This window comes from Heterocephalus glaber, unplaced genomic scaffold (genome assembly GCF_053883595.1).
Source record: "Heterocephalus glaber isolate CG9 unplaced genomic scaffold, H.glaber_assembly_v1.0 deba00001719, whole genome shotgun sequence".
NCBI lineage: Eukaryota > Metazoa > Chordata > Mammalia > Rodentia > Bathyergidae > Heterocephalus > Heterocephalus glaber.
Window position 1 is genome coordinate 4,596,688 of NW_028258432.1, and position 16,434 is coordinate 4,613,121.

General features: G+C 35.1%; 1 long non-coding RNA gene across 1 annotated transcript in view; it reads right to left on the minus strand.

Moving 5' to 3' along the window:
- LOC110343918 (uncharacterized) overlaps positions 1-15,232 on the minus strand; it is a 34,828-nt gene extending 19,596 nt beyond the window's left edge. Inside the window, exons 1-2 of the long non-coding RNA XR_002386177.2 lie at positions 15,019-15,232; positions 9,953-10,017 (exon numbers count right to left, since the gene is read on the minus strand). This is a non-coding gene — a long non-coding RNA (uncharacterized LOC110343918). The remainder of the gene's footprint in view (positions 1-9,952; positions 10,018-15,018) is intronic.
- Positions 15,233-16,434: the final 1,202 nt, after the last annotated feature.

A 16,434-nucleotide genomic window follows, 5' to 3' on the forward strand; every position in this document is an offset into this window, starting at 1 on the left:
CAGACTTGGCAATGGGGTTTTAGATTTGATGCAAAAGCCCAAGTAACAAAATAATAGATGATGCCACATTATCAAAATTTTAAAAGTTTTATGCATCAAAAGACATTCTCAAGAATGTAAAGAAACAACCTACACAAAGGAAGAAAATACACAGAAATCACATATATCACAGGCTATGGAGCCAGAATACAAAAAGAATGCTTACATCTCTGCAACCAAAAGATAAGCCACCCAATTTAAAGCAAAGGGCATCAGCAGACATTTCTCTAATTCCGTACAAAGGGCTAGCAAGCACATGAAGAGATGGTCATTAAAGAAATGTAAATCAAGATCATAAGAAAAATACCATTTTATAACCAGGAAAATTAATATGGTGTGATGTGGTGATAATTTTTATAATGGAAAGTAATGTCCAAGATGTAGCGAAATTAGAACCTTCAAGCATTGCCTTTGAGTACATAAAATGTTGTAGTTGCTGTGAAAAATATTTGGGTGACTTACTTAAAAAGTTACCTAGAATTACATTATAACCCAGAATTTCATTCCTTGGTATATATTTAACAGAAATGAAAACAAATACTTAAACAAATATTTGAATGGGAATATTAATAGCGTCACTATTTACAATAGTCAAGGATGGAAAAAACCCAATGTCCATCCATAAATGTCTGGACAAACAAATTGTAGTATAGATATGCACCAGAATATTATTCAGTCACAAAATGGAATTAAGTGCTGATATTTGCTCCCACTTTGATGATCATTGAAAATACTACAGTAAGTGAAAATGCCAGACATAAAAGACCACAATATTATATAATTAGTTTTATATGAACTATCCAGTATAATGAAATACTAGAAAATTAAAGCAGAAGACTTGTTGCCAGGGGTCATGAAGGTGATAAGGGGTGGTAGTTATTTAATGGATATGGGATGTTCTTATGGAATGAAGTAACAGTACTGTGACTAGAGAGAAGAATTCATGTATAACACCATGAATGCATTACAAGACTTAATGCAAATCTTGCATTTCAAAATGATTCAGTATATGTTGCATGAATTTTACCTTTATAAAAGCAAATTTTGCTTATTTTGTGTACTAAATATTTACTGTGCTGAGTCAACGTGATATAGTAATTATATCTTGGGCTCTGTGATCTTCCAGTCTCATGTTCAAATCCTGTGTTTCTTTGGAAGGTTACTTAACTTCTCTGATCCTCACTTTCTTAATTTATTAATGTAATACTGACTCTCTCAAAACTTAGGATTCAAGATCAGTGTATGTAGACTTCATATTATTTTGTTCCATCTCCACAAAGACATCAACAGTTACTTAGGTCCCCAGGAGAGACTTGGCTTAGTTTACCCATTGCCACCTAAACATTCCTTACAGAATATTCTTGGAAAACTGTGATGATGCTAAAAAGTTGCATTGTGTCATAACTTTCCTCCAAATGGTTTCATATTACCAATCTCCTAAAGTTTCCACCTCTTTCACAGAGTTTTAAGTTTCTTTTACATCACGAGTCTTACATTTGTACATGTGTGGCTTCTAAGGTTTCCAAGGCAGAAGAAGAGAGAATTGTCAGAGCTATATCAGGGTCTTGACTGGTTGATGCTAGAGGACAATTTGAGCCCTTTTCCTTGAAGTCCATTAATCGGGACTCAGTACAAAAGCCGGGCCTCAGAGTATGGAAAGTCTTCAGTACAGACAGGCACAGGGAGCACTCAGGCAGCATGGTCTTTGCCAAACCCCTCCTCATCATCTGACAAAATGAAGATGTAAGCTGGGCTTGGCTGTGTTGCCTAGTGGACATGACTATGCTCTAATTTTGTACCTGTGAAACTTACTTCATACAAATGGACTGAAAGGGATGCAATGAGCTTCCAATGATTTGGTGCATAATAGCTGCACCTGGTGTTCTTGACAGAGGGGGAAAATTGGGGGTCAAAATCAATGACATTTTTTTTAAAAAGATAATAGATGAAGGCAAAGATTGTCTATGTTGATAATATGAAAGGGAATATCTTTCTCTACCTTGGTGCCCTGGGAGATTCTGAGAGCAGAAACTATTATTCCCTCTCAGTTTAAAGTCAAGATGCTCAGACAGATGAAGCAATGTTTGGCAAAGTTGCCTCCATTTCTGGAAACTTTACTATGTAGAAAGGCAACCAGCAAACCTCAGTGGCATCTCTGCAGGGAACACATGGGTCCCAAGTAACTATGAAGACCAGAACCATTCCTGATAACTAAGTGGAATTTTTTGTTTTGGTTCTTATTTGACAGGATACGTTCACTAATGCAGACTGCAAACGAGGAGGAAACTCTGAGAATTCCTGCCTCTTGAATAGCTATGAGGCACAGCTTATAATATCAAACAGATCGATCACTGTGGCATTCATTTTGATGATCAAATGCTGAGGCAGGTATCTGAATATAGGGGAAAAACAGTTGCAGCCATACTTAGAGCTTTGCCCTTGTGGCTGAAAAGATAAAACACAAGATTAAAAGAATCAATGATCTCAGATGCCAGTAAAGCATTAGACTCATATGTTGGCCTCATATCCCAACTGGAGAGGACCCTATTGTAAGAGTGGAAGTTAGGAGAAGCATGTGGAAAATTCAAAGTGAATTACATTTAGAAGTGATCACTGTGTATTTGAGGTTAGCATGGAGGGCCTAGCAATTTGGGGTACAATATGTATTCTCAGGCAAATGGAACTCAATTAGCATTTGTAGCATCAACTTCTGTAAATGATGAGTGTGTGGCAGATGAAACTACATCGGCCAATAAAAAATAGATCCCTGTTTAACAGGTGTGGCTGCAGGCACAAGAGCACAAGCTGTGTTTTCATTTCATGTAAAGTGAAAGAAAAGGATAAAATAGCTGAAATAGATAAAAGAAAAAAGATAACTGAAGTAGACAAATTGACAGAAATTTTCAGAAGGCAAAGATGACAATGTATCTGGAAAGATAATAATGATGTAATAGAGTCACATAGACTCCATCTATCATGTTAGAAAACAGTAAAACCCAGTCTTCAAAAACAGCATGCAACCTAATCCAGGAAAGTCTTTTGACCATCATTCTCGAAATGGGGGCCAAATTACTCATGGGACAATGACTTTCCATTTTTAGTGGAAAACTCCAGAAGTACATTTCTGGAGTATATGTGGTTTACTGAACTTATGGGAATCTTCTTGGGGTGAATGTAACTTACATCAATATTCCCTAAATGCTTTCACAACAAGAAGAGATCAAGATATGATATACTGTATAGAGACCACAATAAATGACACATGTACTTCTTGTGGAATCAAGAAAGCTTCTGTTGCATAAAATTAGATGGGACCTGAAGTCATTTTCCATTGCAGGGATACAACACCCAACACTCACAATTTAAAGGAAGAGGGGTTTAATTTGACTTATAGTTTTAGAGAGCACAGTGCATGGCAGGATGGTTCCAAGGTAGAAATGGCAAGGTGGAGGAAATCTGATCACCTCAGGAAAGCCAAAAAGCAGATAAAGAAGGGAGAAGCCAGGAACAAGAATATGTCCTCCCCAGTTGTTCCCAGGTCACACTTCCAACAATGAAAATTTGGGGGGACTTTTAGATGTAAACCACAACAAGACCTGTATTTGTGCAAACAGTCTGATTGAGACAAGGCAAATGGTTTTGTTCCAGTTAGACTGGAAATAATAGAATCATGGGTACTAGTGATAATCCTAGCTCATAATAATATCTGGCATATAGTAAAAGTTAGGTTCTACTGACATGATTTTAAGAATATTGTAATTCTTATTCAATTGTTTTCTAACAAAACAAAAGAATAGCATAATATCGATACATACTTGTATTATAGGTAAAATTTGGTTATAGATATAAATATTTCATTTAATATTACTCATTTTGATCAAATGTACTAAGAAATTGAGAAAGCTTCTTCAGGTTGAGGAAACAGTGGGGACTGATTCACTTGAAGAAGAATGAGATGTAGCTAATGAGCAATTAATCACTGTAATAAATATACCTATAGAAGTTTATCTTCAAGTACTTGTAGATGTAAAAGAGGTGTGGCAAAAATATTGTATCTGTTTAAATAAAAAATATATTACAGTAAAACATACATTGTCATTAACCCCCTTCAAAGTACTTCCCTCTCACTTCAAGCATACTAATCTTATTCTTGCCAATTTCCAAAGCAGTTCTGAAACTCCTCTTTCCTGAGTGTCTTCAATTGTGCTATTGTGGCTGCCTTGATGTTCTGAATTACTTCAAACTTTTACCTTTCGTCATAATTTTGACTTTGAGAACGTGCCAGAAGTCACACAGTGCTAAGTCCTGTGAATAAAGTTGGTGAGGACACACTGTAATGTCTTAATGAGCCCACCTCTCCATGGGATGGCACTTGGCAACAGTATTCGTTATATATTTTAATTACATTTCATCAAGAGACTCATGAAAGAAGACTTCTAGAACTGCTTCAGAAAGTGGCAAAGATGCTGAGATATGTGTGTTCAAGGCAGGGGAGTATTTTGAGGGAATTAAGTACTTAGATCCCTCATTAATTTGGTGACTCCCTGGAAAGATCATACAACTCCACATGAAAGGGCTGCCTGGATGTGCTGTGTTGCCTCGTGGCAAACAGAAAAGATGTGCCACACATGTCTCCACTTGGGGAAGCCCACTGAGCTTGGGATCATGGGTGATCACATGGTTGCACGATCAGCCATGAGAAAGCCCCAGACCGAGAATGAAGGTCACATTATGAACTTTAAATAATACTGACAGCCTGGTGCATCCTGACACACTGCCGCAGCCTTATAGAATACCATGAAGTAGAAAGCACATGAATATTTCATTACCTTGGCTACAGGAATATTGCAAGAACTGGGTAAAACACACTTGCTGAGTTATCTCAGTTCCTTGCTGACCCTTGGTCAATTTCTTTTTACAATGAAATCATCTGTAGTACTATTAAATCTATGTGCAGTATATCATTTACTTATTAAATAAAACCACAATAATAAAGCAAATAAACTCACTATGTGTAGAAGTCAATGAGAAGTGGGAATAAAGACTTAAAGAACAACTTGTCCAATCCAAAATTCCCAAACACATTTCTTTTTGCCATTATACTAACTTAATTACACACTCTTCCCTTATCTATAAGAAGTGATAAAAAATACAGTGAATGTTTAAATTTAACAATTGTATTAGAGTAAAGGCATATTGGCATTCATCCCCTTTTATCTTAGCAGCAATTTTTTAATATTTAAAGGTCTTAAATATTTTGTCTATCTTTGTTCCCAGATTCCTAGATCAGGAATTTTACTGTAGCAAATAGTATACTTTATTCCAATAAGAGATTCAACTTGGTTATTACTAAAAGGCAAAAATTATTGTCTTTATGCATATATTCGGAAATTGACATATAATGTTTTCTATGAATTTTCAGTAGGTTCTAATAGATTTTCTAATAAGCAGTCATCAAATAACCCTTAAAAGTGATCATTTTCTCTTATTTACTCCCACATTAAATAAAATTTGTCCCTAATTTTAAAATAGCCCTTTAGAATTTGCTAAAGATGTTATTAGATTTAAAATTGAAATATTCTTCTTCACATTATAATGTGTCTTCTCAGACTACAGGGTTTTTTCCCCTGTAACTTCTTGGGAATGTGTGCTAAGTTTACTGAAGGCAGAAGGTATTTAGATAGGTTCAGTGTTTCCCACTGAATGATTGGTGTGAATGTGGGAATGCTGTCTTCACTCTGCATGTTATAAAAATCATAATGCATGCAGAAACTATAAACTGACCCAAAAAGTAAAGAAAAAGTTATGATTCTTCCATAGCCTTTAAAAACTCTTTGGGTATGCTGGAAAAACTCTGTCAGTTATTGTTACACATGAGTAAAGCAAACATTCAGTATAGTATAGAAACCTGGAAGATGAAAGTGACTCATTCTGTTGTAAGAAATACAGGAGCAGAAGTTTGAACAATGCCCCTTCTCCTCCTGCCCGTCAGGCAAATTTCACTGTGAGATGCTTACCTCCTCTGTGCCTGAGCTAAGTGTCACTTTCTTTCCAAACTTTGGATAAGCTTGCCACGTCTCATCCTTTCCACTTTTTATTATGCCATATTTCTGAGAGACCTCCAATATAACATTTTTTTTGGCCAATTATCACTTTTTCTTTTCTTACTGAAAGAATGTGGAAAGAATATTTTTCATGCTTTCATCATAACTATTCCCCTTGTTTCTGTCATTAAATTCACCTTCAGTGGCTAGGGTCAGTATCAGCATCTGCATGGTCAGCTCTAACCCTGCTTACTTTGATTTTTAAACTTTAATTTATCTTTTTTATTTGTATGCTGGGCATCAAACCCAGGGCCTCACACTTGAAAGTTGCCTAAGCTAAGTGCCTTACCTCTAAGCTACATCCCCATCCACCCACTTACTTTGGATTCAAATGTTACTTTCAACATTATTATTTTTCAATTGTGTTTTAATCTCCATTTCCCACCTCCTTCCCTCCATTGTCCACTTAAGTATTTTTACATTCTCAGAATAGACTCTTACTGACCGTGGTAAAATTTTTGCTGTGTATTAAGCTATTTTTCATATTTATAGGTAATATTGCCCACTACTTTCTCAGTGACTTTTTCACCTATTTTTGTAACACTAATTAGATAATTTCATTAAATGGAATTTAGAAGTTTTATACTTTTTGTGTTTCCGGATGGATTATACATCTGGAAAACTGGCTTTCTTTCCTTTATGTGTTTTTAAATGACAATTGATTCTTTTTGCCAGTGAATACTGGATTCCCTACATTCCTTCATCTGTTGTTAATGTTACTATTCCTGATTTCTTTAACTTATCATTTGTTTGGTCACTGTTTTTATCGTATTCTTCATTGTTATGTTTTAAGTTTGTTGTAAAGAGCATGCATCTGAATTCTGTGTGCATGTTTTGTCTCTTAATTCTGCTGTTTTAAAGTATAACTCTCAATATGATCTTGTTTCTGTCATTTTCTCTGTAATCTCTAAATTTATAGTGCCTTCCCAGTCTATTGATTTTCTTTACAGACTGTGTTGTTTGCCATTATTTTGTTCGATGATGCAGATGGTAGATAATCTGCAATAAATCTAGTAATGATTACCTCACAATTTTACAAAGACATGTGTAAACTACTTTCCTTTAAATGTGTTAGTTTAATTATTTTCATCATTCATTTTGGTATTAAAAGTTGACAAAGTGTTAAATAAAACTTGAGCAGATACATAAAGACAAATAATCTCAAAACCTAGGAGCGGTAGTCTGGTAGTATATAAAAGGGGCTGTCAGATTTAGATAAGATCATGTAATTATTTTCCACCTGAATGGCTTCTGTAGTTAGGGGCCTCATTTTCTTGTCTTACTGAAAGAACAGGGAAAAGAAAGTAACAAGAGCAGTTGATCATAAAGATTCATGATCTTTTCAAAGACCCAAACTCCCTAGGAGACAGGAACAGAGTCTACATAGATGCTTTCCAAGTAATCATCTTTGGAGAGCCATTTCTGTTCTTATTATTCTTTCTCAATGTTAGTGTCACACTTACTACAACAAGAAAGTTGTCTTTCCAGGGTATTTTTTCTTTTGTCTTTTCTTTTACTTCCTTCTTTTCTTCTCTCCACCTATCCTTCCCACTCCACTCTTCCTCCTCCCCTTTTCCTCTCATTTCCCCTTCCCTCTTTCTCCTCCACCTCCTCTTCCCTGCCTTCTCCTCTTCTTCTACATAGGATGTTGGACAGAGAAGGCAAATCAGAGAACGTATAGTTCAACTGTGGCTCTCAAAAGGCCCTTTGAGTGCCAAGTTCCCTACACTCTGGTCCAATGCCTTCCCCCACAACCCTTTCCCTTCTCATCTTGCTACTGTTGTTCAGGTCCTTGGCTACTCATAATAGATGCACAATAGTTTGTCATTGTGTAAAACTCCTTAATTCAAATTTGAGTAGCCCCTGATCAAAAAGGCTTCATTTCATAGATAGCAAAACTAAGCCAAACAAACATGCACCTTGGCATGCACACACACACACACACACACACACACACACACACACACACACAGCAAGGTCAATGCATAAGATAACAGTACACCTGTGTAAAGCCAATATAACTAAGGATGGTAAAAAGTATCCTGGAATCTAAAATGTGAATTTGAAGACAGAAAAAAACAGTAAGTTTCAGACATTTTTATGAGACAAAAGATGTAAATCCATAGGTTAAAAAAAAAAAGATCTTTAAGCTATTTTATGTAAATGAACATTAATAGGTAATCTGATAAAGCAAAAAAGAAAGAGCCTACTGTCCTCTCTAGGATCTTACTGATCTCATTTTACTTCTGCTCCTCACCAGACTAATGGATAATTTGCTTGTATGAATATGCCCATCTGATAATTTTTGTAGTTTAATATATGACTCACTGTAGTAAAACTGCTTCAAGATACAGTCTGTGTAAAAATGGATAATGAATACATAACATGAACTCTACGGCAAGTGGCAGAAAGTTTCTTTGTGCTAATTCTTTGACATTTTTTTAATTCTGCAGAAGTAATGTTAACAAGTCATGATGATCCATCAAATGAATTAACCTGAACTCTGTTGACTTTTGTCTGATATCAGTTCACGCTTTAATTAAGCTGTGGATGAATAACACATATCAGCTCAAACTGTATTTCCCAAGTATGGAGCCTCACCCATGGTTGTTTCATCCTTTGAGATGTTAAGTGAAATTGGTTAAAAGAAAATCTGACTTTGATCATGGCTATCTTCCAGGTAGGAATATCTTTATTATAGAAGGTCCACATTTGCAGCAAGAGCTCACTGACACAGCACATGGAAGTAGCCCTGATCAGTCTGGGGACGGAGGGACCATCTCTCCAGGCTCTACAGCCTGCTAGTATTTCTGGGAGGGCACTACAATTAATCAGCTGTGTTCTTCCGCCTCCTTTTTCAACAAAGACCATTCCCTCATTTCCTCAGAGCATTCTTGTTTCCTTTCTCAGACACACATTCAAGGCATCCATGCGACACCTTGAGCTTGAGCAAACACATAGATGACAGGGGAAATTCCAACAGGTACAAAATGGCTAGGTTTCCTCCAAAAACTTATTGGATTACATTCATTTAAATTACAAAAATAAAGATATATACTTGACTTAAAAATTCTGAGAAATACAGAATAGTATTGAATGAAAATTTTTAATACTAAATATTTTATATGTTTTTCAGTTGTTTCTTCATCCACATATCTCATATATATATAATAGGTAGATATAGATATAAAACTTTAGGATTTTCCCTTTATTATTTTAAAACATCAGATTTAACTGCTAGTAATGTTCCATTATATTGACCCAAATGAATGTATTTAGCCAATCCTTAATGACTTCTTTATTTTTAACCTTTAAAAATATTATCATGATTAAGAACTTTGTGCATAAAAACCTACCTATATTTGTTATTATTAGCATAGATTTCCCCATGAGTCAAAGGATTCAATCCTCTTAAAACTATTGATAAAGAAAAACAAAATAAGGGCCTACATTTTGTCAAATCTTCATCAACAACAGCTGTTTTTGTAAGCTGAATTCGTTTGCCATTTCATTCAATATTTACTCTGTCAAGGGGTTGACTTACATTCACTATCCACTTATATTTTGATTCTGTTGGACATTTTTGCTTTAATATGCTCATATTTACACAAAGTGAGGTGTCAAAACATCCATTATTTTCTCCTTTAAGGGTGAAACAAAATCTGGCAATAGTGAATGGCCCTGGGCTGACATATTCTTCTCCCTATCACTGGCTTGGCTCTCAACCTGACCTTGTTTCTCCTACTATCAGACCTTCCTTAAATATCCCAAGAGCCATCCATTTTCTGCAAATATCAAATAGCACTGACCTTAGTATTTGCCTTGACTCAAGTAGTCCAGCTTTGAAATACTGAAAGGAAATACTTGCTTCTGTCTGCAAAACATTATTTACAAAATTGTAGGTGTTAATTAAAGATACAGGATACAGTAAAATTAGGATGAATTACATTGATTTCTTTGAGCATACATTCATTTCAGGTGAAATTAGTTTGAAGACTTGATAACAGTATTTTGAGAAAAATGTCAATTTCTGGTATAAATCTGGGAAAAAACATTCAATACGACGAATGAGTTTTGGACTGACATGTATGTGCTAGTTAATGAGTATTCTCCTTCCTACATTCTAATTAGTATATTTCTGATAGTGTCCACACCCTCCAATAATCCAGACATTATAAAATTACCTGTGTTGCTAGTTCAGCCTTGTATTTCCCCTTGCTCAGAATTGGCCAATGTAAAGATTGCCTTCTTTATTACTTCCAAGACTATGTGACATTCCAAACAGCCACAATAAAATCCTCAGCTAAAAGAAGGCCCAAACTAAACTTGAATTTGTTAAATTGTATCTGAATAATGAATTTGGCTGAAAAAAACTTGCATGAAATAGTTCCATCCCTAAATATGAGACTTTTACCTGAGAGCACTTATGCTGATGGAGTGACTGCAGTTGAAAAGAAAAAGTTCAGCAATGAGTAAGAAAGTCCATAATTTCATTCAGTGAAAATAAAATTCTAATTTCATCCTCATGTCTCTACTCTAAATCATAATCATTCATAGTATTGTGGTAATTTATGCACAAATAGACTTGCAAATTAATTATTTTTATATTTGTAAAAGATCCTTTGAGTTAGGTTACTTCTGTTCCCATTTCCTAGATCCTCTGGTGCATTAAAATCATGCTTTCACTTTTCTTGGACCCTTCTATGAGCCTCAAATTCACAAAATGATGTGCATAAAATAAAATGTTATCACTGACTTCAAAATAAACCATTCTTGCTTTTCATTAGTTGTCTCAATTATTTTGTGCCAGCAATAAAAGGCTGGCTCACAGGTCATTCTATTGCTTTTTGGCTTTCATTGTTTTGGTTGCAATGTCAGCACCAAGGCGTTCTATTTTCTGTCTCTAAAGACACTGTATCTCTTTCTCTTTAATTGTTTTTTAAGATTTTATATTTATCATGGTTTTCACCTCTTTTACTATGTTGTTCTCTAGATACAGTTTACCATCTATCATCATTAACATTCACATAATTCTTAAGTCTGTCGCTTGATATCATTTTTCAACCTTGGGAATTCTCAGCCATTATCTTTTCAAATATTGTTTCTGCCTATTCTCCTTGTCCTTTTTAAAATTCATATTTCATTTATATTACAATATTTCAACATGTTTGAAATTTTTTAATGTTTTGCTATGTTTTCCCTCATCTTTTTCTTCCTTTTCTGTTTTTTTCTGTTTGTAATACATGAGATTAATGCAATTCTTATCCTTCAAAACCTTTAATGTGCTCTTGTTGATATTCAACTGCCAGTGTCAGAAAGTTTTTCCATGATGTGTTCTTTATCCTTGAACTATAGAAAGCCTTGTATGTTGAAGGCCATCAATGATTAGAAATTAACTTCTTCTAGGAACATCCTTTAGTTAATGGCTCTTAGAAACTGGCATATAAATTTTCTAACCCTAATCCCTCATATGGGTAGATTTTAAAGATAGCATTTTGTCCCACTTCTGAGCAGTATTAATCTGCTATTATCTGTTGTTAAAATTGGCTTAAGAGTAAACTTATTATTTGATTATTATTAGATATCTCCCATTTTGATTCTCACACCAGCCAGGGACAGAATAGTAACAATTCCTGGGATGCTCTAGTATCTCATGGACCAGTGTGAAGCTCAAGGCACCTGTTTTAAAAAATTAATTAATTTTATTGGTACAATATAAATATACATAAGAATCACATTCATCAAAGGGGTTTGTACCTGTACATGATATAGCTTGATTACTCTTTTTCTTGATTCCTCTTCCCTCCCTTCAACCTCCCCTTTCCCCCTCATTTACAAAAGGTTTATTTCCATTTTTTCCTTCTTTTATTGATTCCCACACCCACACCTTCATAATTTGCTTTCCTTTTGAACAGTTTCTTTCTATTTCATATTATCTACTATACATTTTGGTCTTTATTTACCCTTTCAGTTTCTCACACTAGAGAGACAATGTGATATTTACACATATCTGTCTGATTGTTTTTCACTTGAGAGTATAGTCTCAAATTGCATCTATTTAGCCATAAATGGCTCAAGTTTATCTTTCTTTATGACTGAGTAGTGCTCCATTGTATTAAAAAAACAGCACATCTGTTTATCCATTCATCAGTTGATGGCCATTTGGGTTGTTTCCAGGATTTAGCTATGACACTCTTTCATCTGTTTATTGCTCTTTCTACTTCTTTGTCTGAGAAATGTCTGTTCATTTCAGATGCCCATTTTTGGATTGGGTCTTTAAATTTGGGAGGTCTGATTTTTTAAAGTTCTTTATATCTTCTAGATAGTAGACCTTTGTCTGAGGAACAGCTGGTGACTTTTTTTCCCACATTGTGGGTTGTCTCTTCACACTGTTGGTGGTTTCTCTTGCTGTGCAGAAGCTTTTTAATAAGAAGAAATCCCACTTGTTGATTGTTTGTGCTAGTTCAACATCACTGTTCATTCAAGAGATGCAAATGAAAACAACACTAAGATTCCACCTCACTCCAGAAAGAATGGCTGCTATCATGAAATCAACCAATAACAAATGCTGGTGGGGCTGTGGGGAAAAAGGAACCCTGCTCCACTGCTGGGGGGAGTGTAGACTGGTGCAACCACTGTGGAAATCAGTATGGAGATACCTCAAAGAACTAGGATTGGAAGTCCCATGTGACCTAACTCTTCCCCTGCTGCTTATCTTTCCCCCCAAATTAAAAGAATCATACCACAGTGATGTATTTGCACCCATGCTCATAGAAGCACAGTTTGTAATAGCTAAAACTTGGAAACAGCCCAATTGTCCATTAACTGGAGACTGGATCAAGAAAATGTATGGTTTTTTAATAAAATGGAGTACTACTCATCCATAAAGAATGAAAACTTAGAGACATTTATAGCTAAATGGATGCATATTGAGGCCATATTCTTGAGTGAAATAAATAGGACACACATGTGTAAATACCGAATAGTTTCTCTGGTGTGAGAAATTGAAAGTGTAAATAAGGACTAAAAGGTACAATAGATAATGTGAAATAGGAAGAAAAGGGACAAAGAGGAAGGGGAAATGTGTGGGGTAGGGGAAAGGAAAGAAGGGAATGGAATTAATGGGAGAAAATGAAAAAATGGAAACAAAGTCTTTGTAAATAAGGAGGGGTAGAGGGGTTGAAGGGAGGGCAGGGGAATGCAGAAAAAATAAGAACCAAGATAGATTATGTAAAGCTACAAATTTCCAATGATGAATGTCACTATATTGTATACTTAAAATGTACCAATAAAATTAATTTTTAAAAAAATTTAGGTATTACAAAGTGTGTTGCTATAAACATGGATGCATATATATTATTGTGGTATGATGCTTTTAATTCTTTTGGGAAGATACTCAGCAAGAAAATAGCTTGGTCAAATGGGACCTCTAATCCTAATTATTTGGGGAGCCTCCATACTGATTTCCACAATGGTTGCACCAGTTCAAGGCCCTTTTGACAGTATTTAAAGGACCTTTAATCTATTCATTTGGAGTTAAAGACTTTTACTCAAGTCAGTGTTTTAATGGAGGAGTAACTGAGTTAGAGAAAATGCTTAATCTAAATTCAGGAAATTTTCTTCCACTAAAATTTAAGCATAGATAATAAAACTGACACTTTACAACTTGAGATGGGAATATGCAGTGGAAGTATGAGGGCATTAAATATCTACCCAACTCAGATGTGCTAATTTCCCTGTGCAAGAGTGCAGTAATATTCTGTTGCCTGGAAAATCCATATTCCTCACCAAAGGAAAATATCATATAATATCATTCTGAAGGTTTTATCCATCTCTTTTCATGACTATTGCAATAACAAGAGCCAAATCTCTTAATGAACTGCATTGACTGAAAATGTGCACGCTTGACTACATGACTAAAGGGATTATTCATTAAAGGAGCTGCAAGACCTGGCTAGTAGGCATTCACAGATAAAACAACATCAAGAAATAAAATAGACAGGAAAATTTATTTTTATGAGAAGCTCCCTGACTTCAACATAAATCTCAGCTCCACAGAAATCAAGGCAAAGAGAGAATAATGATTAATTACATAGTCATCATCATCCACTGAAAGGAATTACTCCTGAAGGAATTAGAGTTGCTTGAGAAAAAGATTTGATCTGGAGTCTTTAATGTTATCTAATCAGTGCCTGGAATAAGATTTGGTAAAATGTAAATGTTCAATGAGTATTTGGTGAATGAATCTCAATTCTCAGAGCTACAAGGAACTTGCTTTAGCTACATTATCTTTAGTTTGAGATTTTAAATAACTAATAATGACACTTTGATGAAAATTTGTTTTGAAATGTAGCTATATTTTATATTTGGCTGCTTCTAATATGAAACTCTAAAATTCATGGGCATTAGAGTAAACCATAGTTGTGGAAAGAAACTTTAATGTAAGATCAAATGGAAGCAGTCTAGGTGTACAGCTTATTGATTTAGGTACAACTTTCCAATGACTTTAACTAATAAATATTTCCTCCGAAAGTATTATAAAATAGCATAGTCTCATTTGCTTAAAAAATTTAGACATCACACCTTCTGGTATAATTACACCTTTAAGAGAGCTTATTACTTTAATTATTTAAAGGCTATAAATAAAATACTAGGTTAGGGGGAACTTTTACATGGCATACTGTATTTATAAGTTTCAAGAAAAGAGAAGCCAAAAAGTAATTAAAATAATGAAAGTGCTAGGGATTATTATCTCCAAACTATCTTTTTCTTTTTTTGAGTAATTTTCTCTATTTGATAAAATATGCTACCAAACATATCACTTCTCCAGGAAAAGGTACAAATGTGAGTATACTTGTGAACTAATGGTACTTACTTATTATTTTTGTTTTGATTTTTGAAGCAAGAGAAACATTCAGTGTAGTCTTTGAAACTCTTTTGTCTTTCACACATCTCTTAATTCCTGAGGTCACCAAGTCAGGACCCATCCCTGGAGACTCCATAGTGCTCCCCTGTGAGGTCACTGGCTCCCCTCTCCAAAGTATCTTTAAAAACAAAATAAAAAGCAAAACAAAATGAAAAACAGTACAGAAAATAATTTTAAAACTTTGATGAAAGGTTTTGTTGTTGTTGTTAAATTCTTTTATGGGTACATTGTAGGTATACAACACAATTACATTTCTCATTGGGAATTGTACCTTTACATAAAGCATCTTGGTTCTTATTTTTTCCCCATTCCTAGCCCTCCCTTCACCCCCTCCACTCTTCCCTAATTACAAAGACTTTATTTCCATTTTTTCCATTTCTCATCATTTTTCCTTTCCCTTCTTTTCTTTCCCCTGCCCCTCCCACTACCCCTACCCCTTTGTACCTTTTCTTCCTATGTTGCATTATCAATTATTCATTCTAATCATTGGTACATTTTAGGTATACAATATAATGGCATTCATCATTGGAAATTTGCACCTTTACATAATCCCTCTTGGTTCTTATTTTTCACCTTTGCCCAGCCCTCCCTCCAACCCCTCCATTCCCCCCTATTTACAAAGATTTTGTTCCTATTTTTCCATTTACTCATATTAATCCCATTCCCTTCTATCCTTTCCCCTAGCCCTCCCACTTCCTTCCCCTTTGCCCCTTTTCTTCCTATTTCACATTACCTATTATACATTTTAGTCCTTATTTACACTTTCAGTTTCTCACACCAGAGAAACTCTTTAGTATTTACACATGTGTGTCCTATTTATTTCACTTAAGAGTATTGCCTCAATGTGCATCCACTTAGCTATAAATGTCTCTAATTTCTCATTTTTTATGGCTGAGTTGTACTCCATTTTATAAAAAAACCCACATTTTCTTTATCCAGTCTTCAGTTGATAGGCATTTGGGTTGTTTCCAAGTTTTAGCTATCACAAACTGTGCTGTTATGAACATGGGCACACATTTATCACTGTAGTATGATTCTTTTAATTCTTTGGGGAAGATCCCAAGCAGTGGAATGGTGGGATCAAAGGGGACTTCCAGTCCTAGTTCTTTGAGGTATCTCCATACTGATTTCCCCAGTGGTTGCATCAGTCTACACTCCCACCAGCAGTAGAGCAGGGTTCCTCTTTCTCCATAGTCCCACCAGCATTTGTTATTGGTTGATTTCATGATAGCAGCCATTCTTTCTGGAGTGAGGTGGAATCTCAGTGTTGTTTTCATTTTCACCTCTTGAATGACTAGTGATGTAGAACATTGTTTCATGTATTTATTTGCTATCTCTACTTCTTTGTCTGAGAAATGTCTGTTC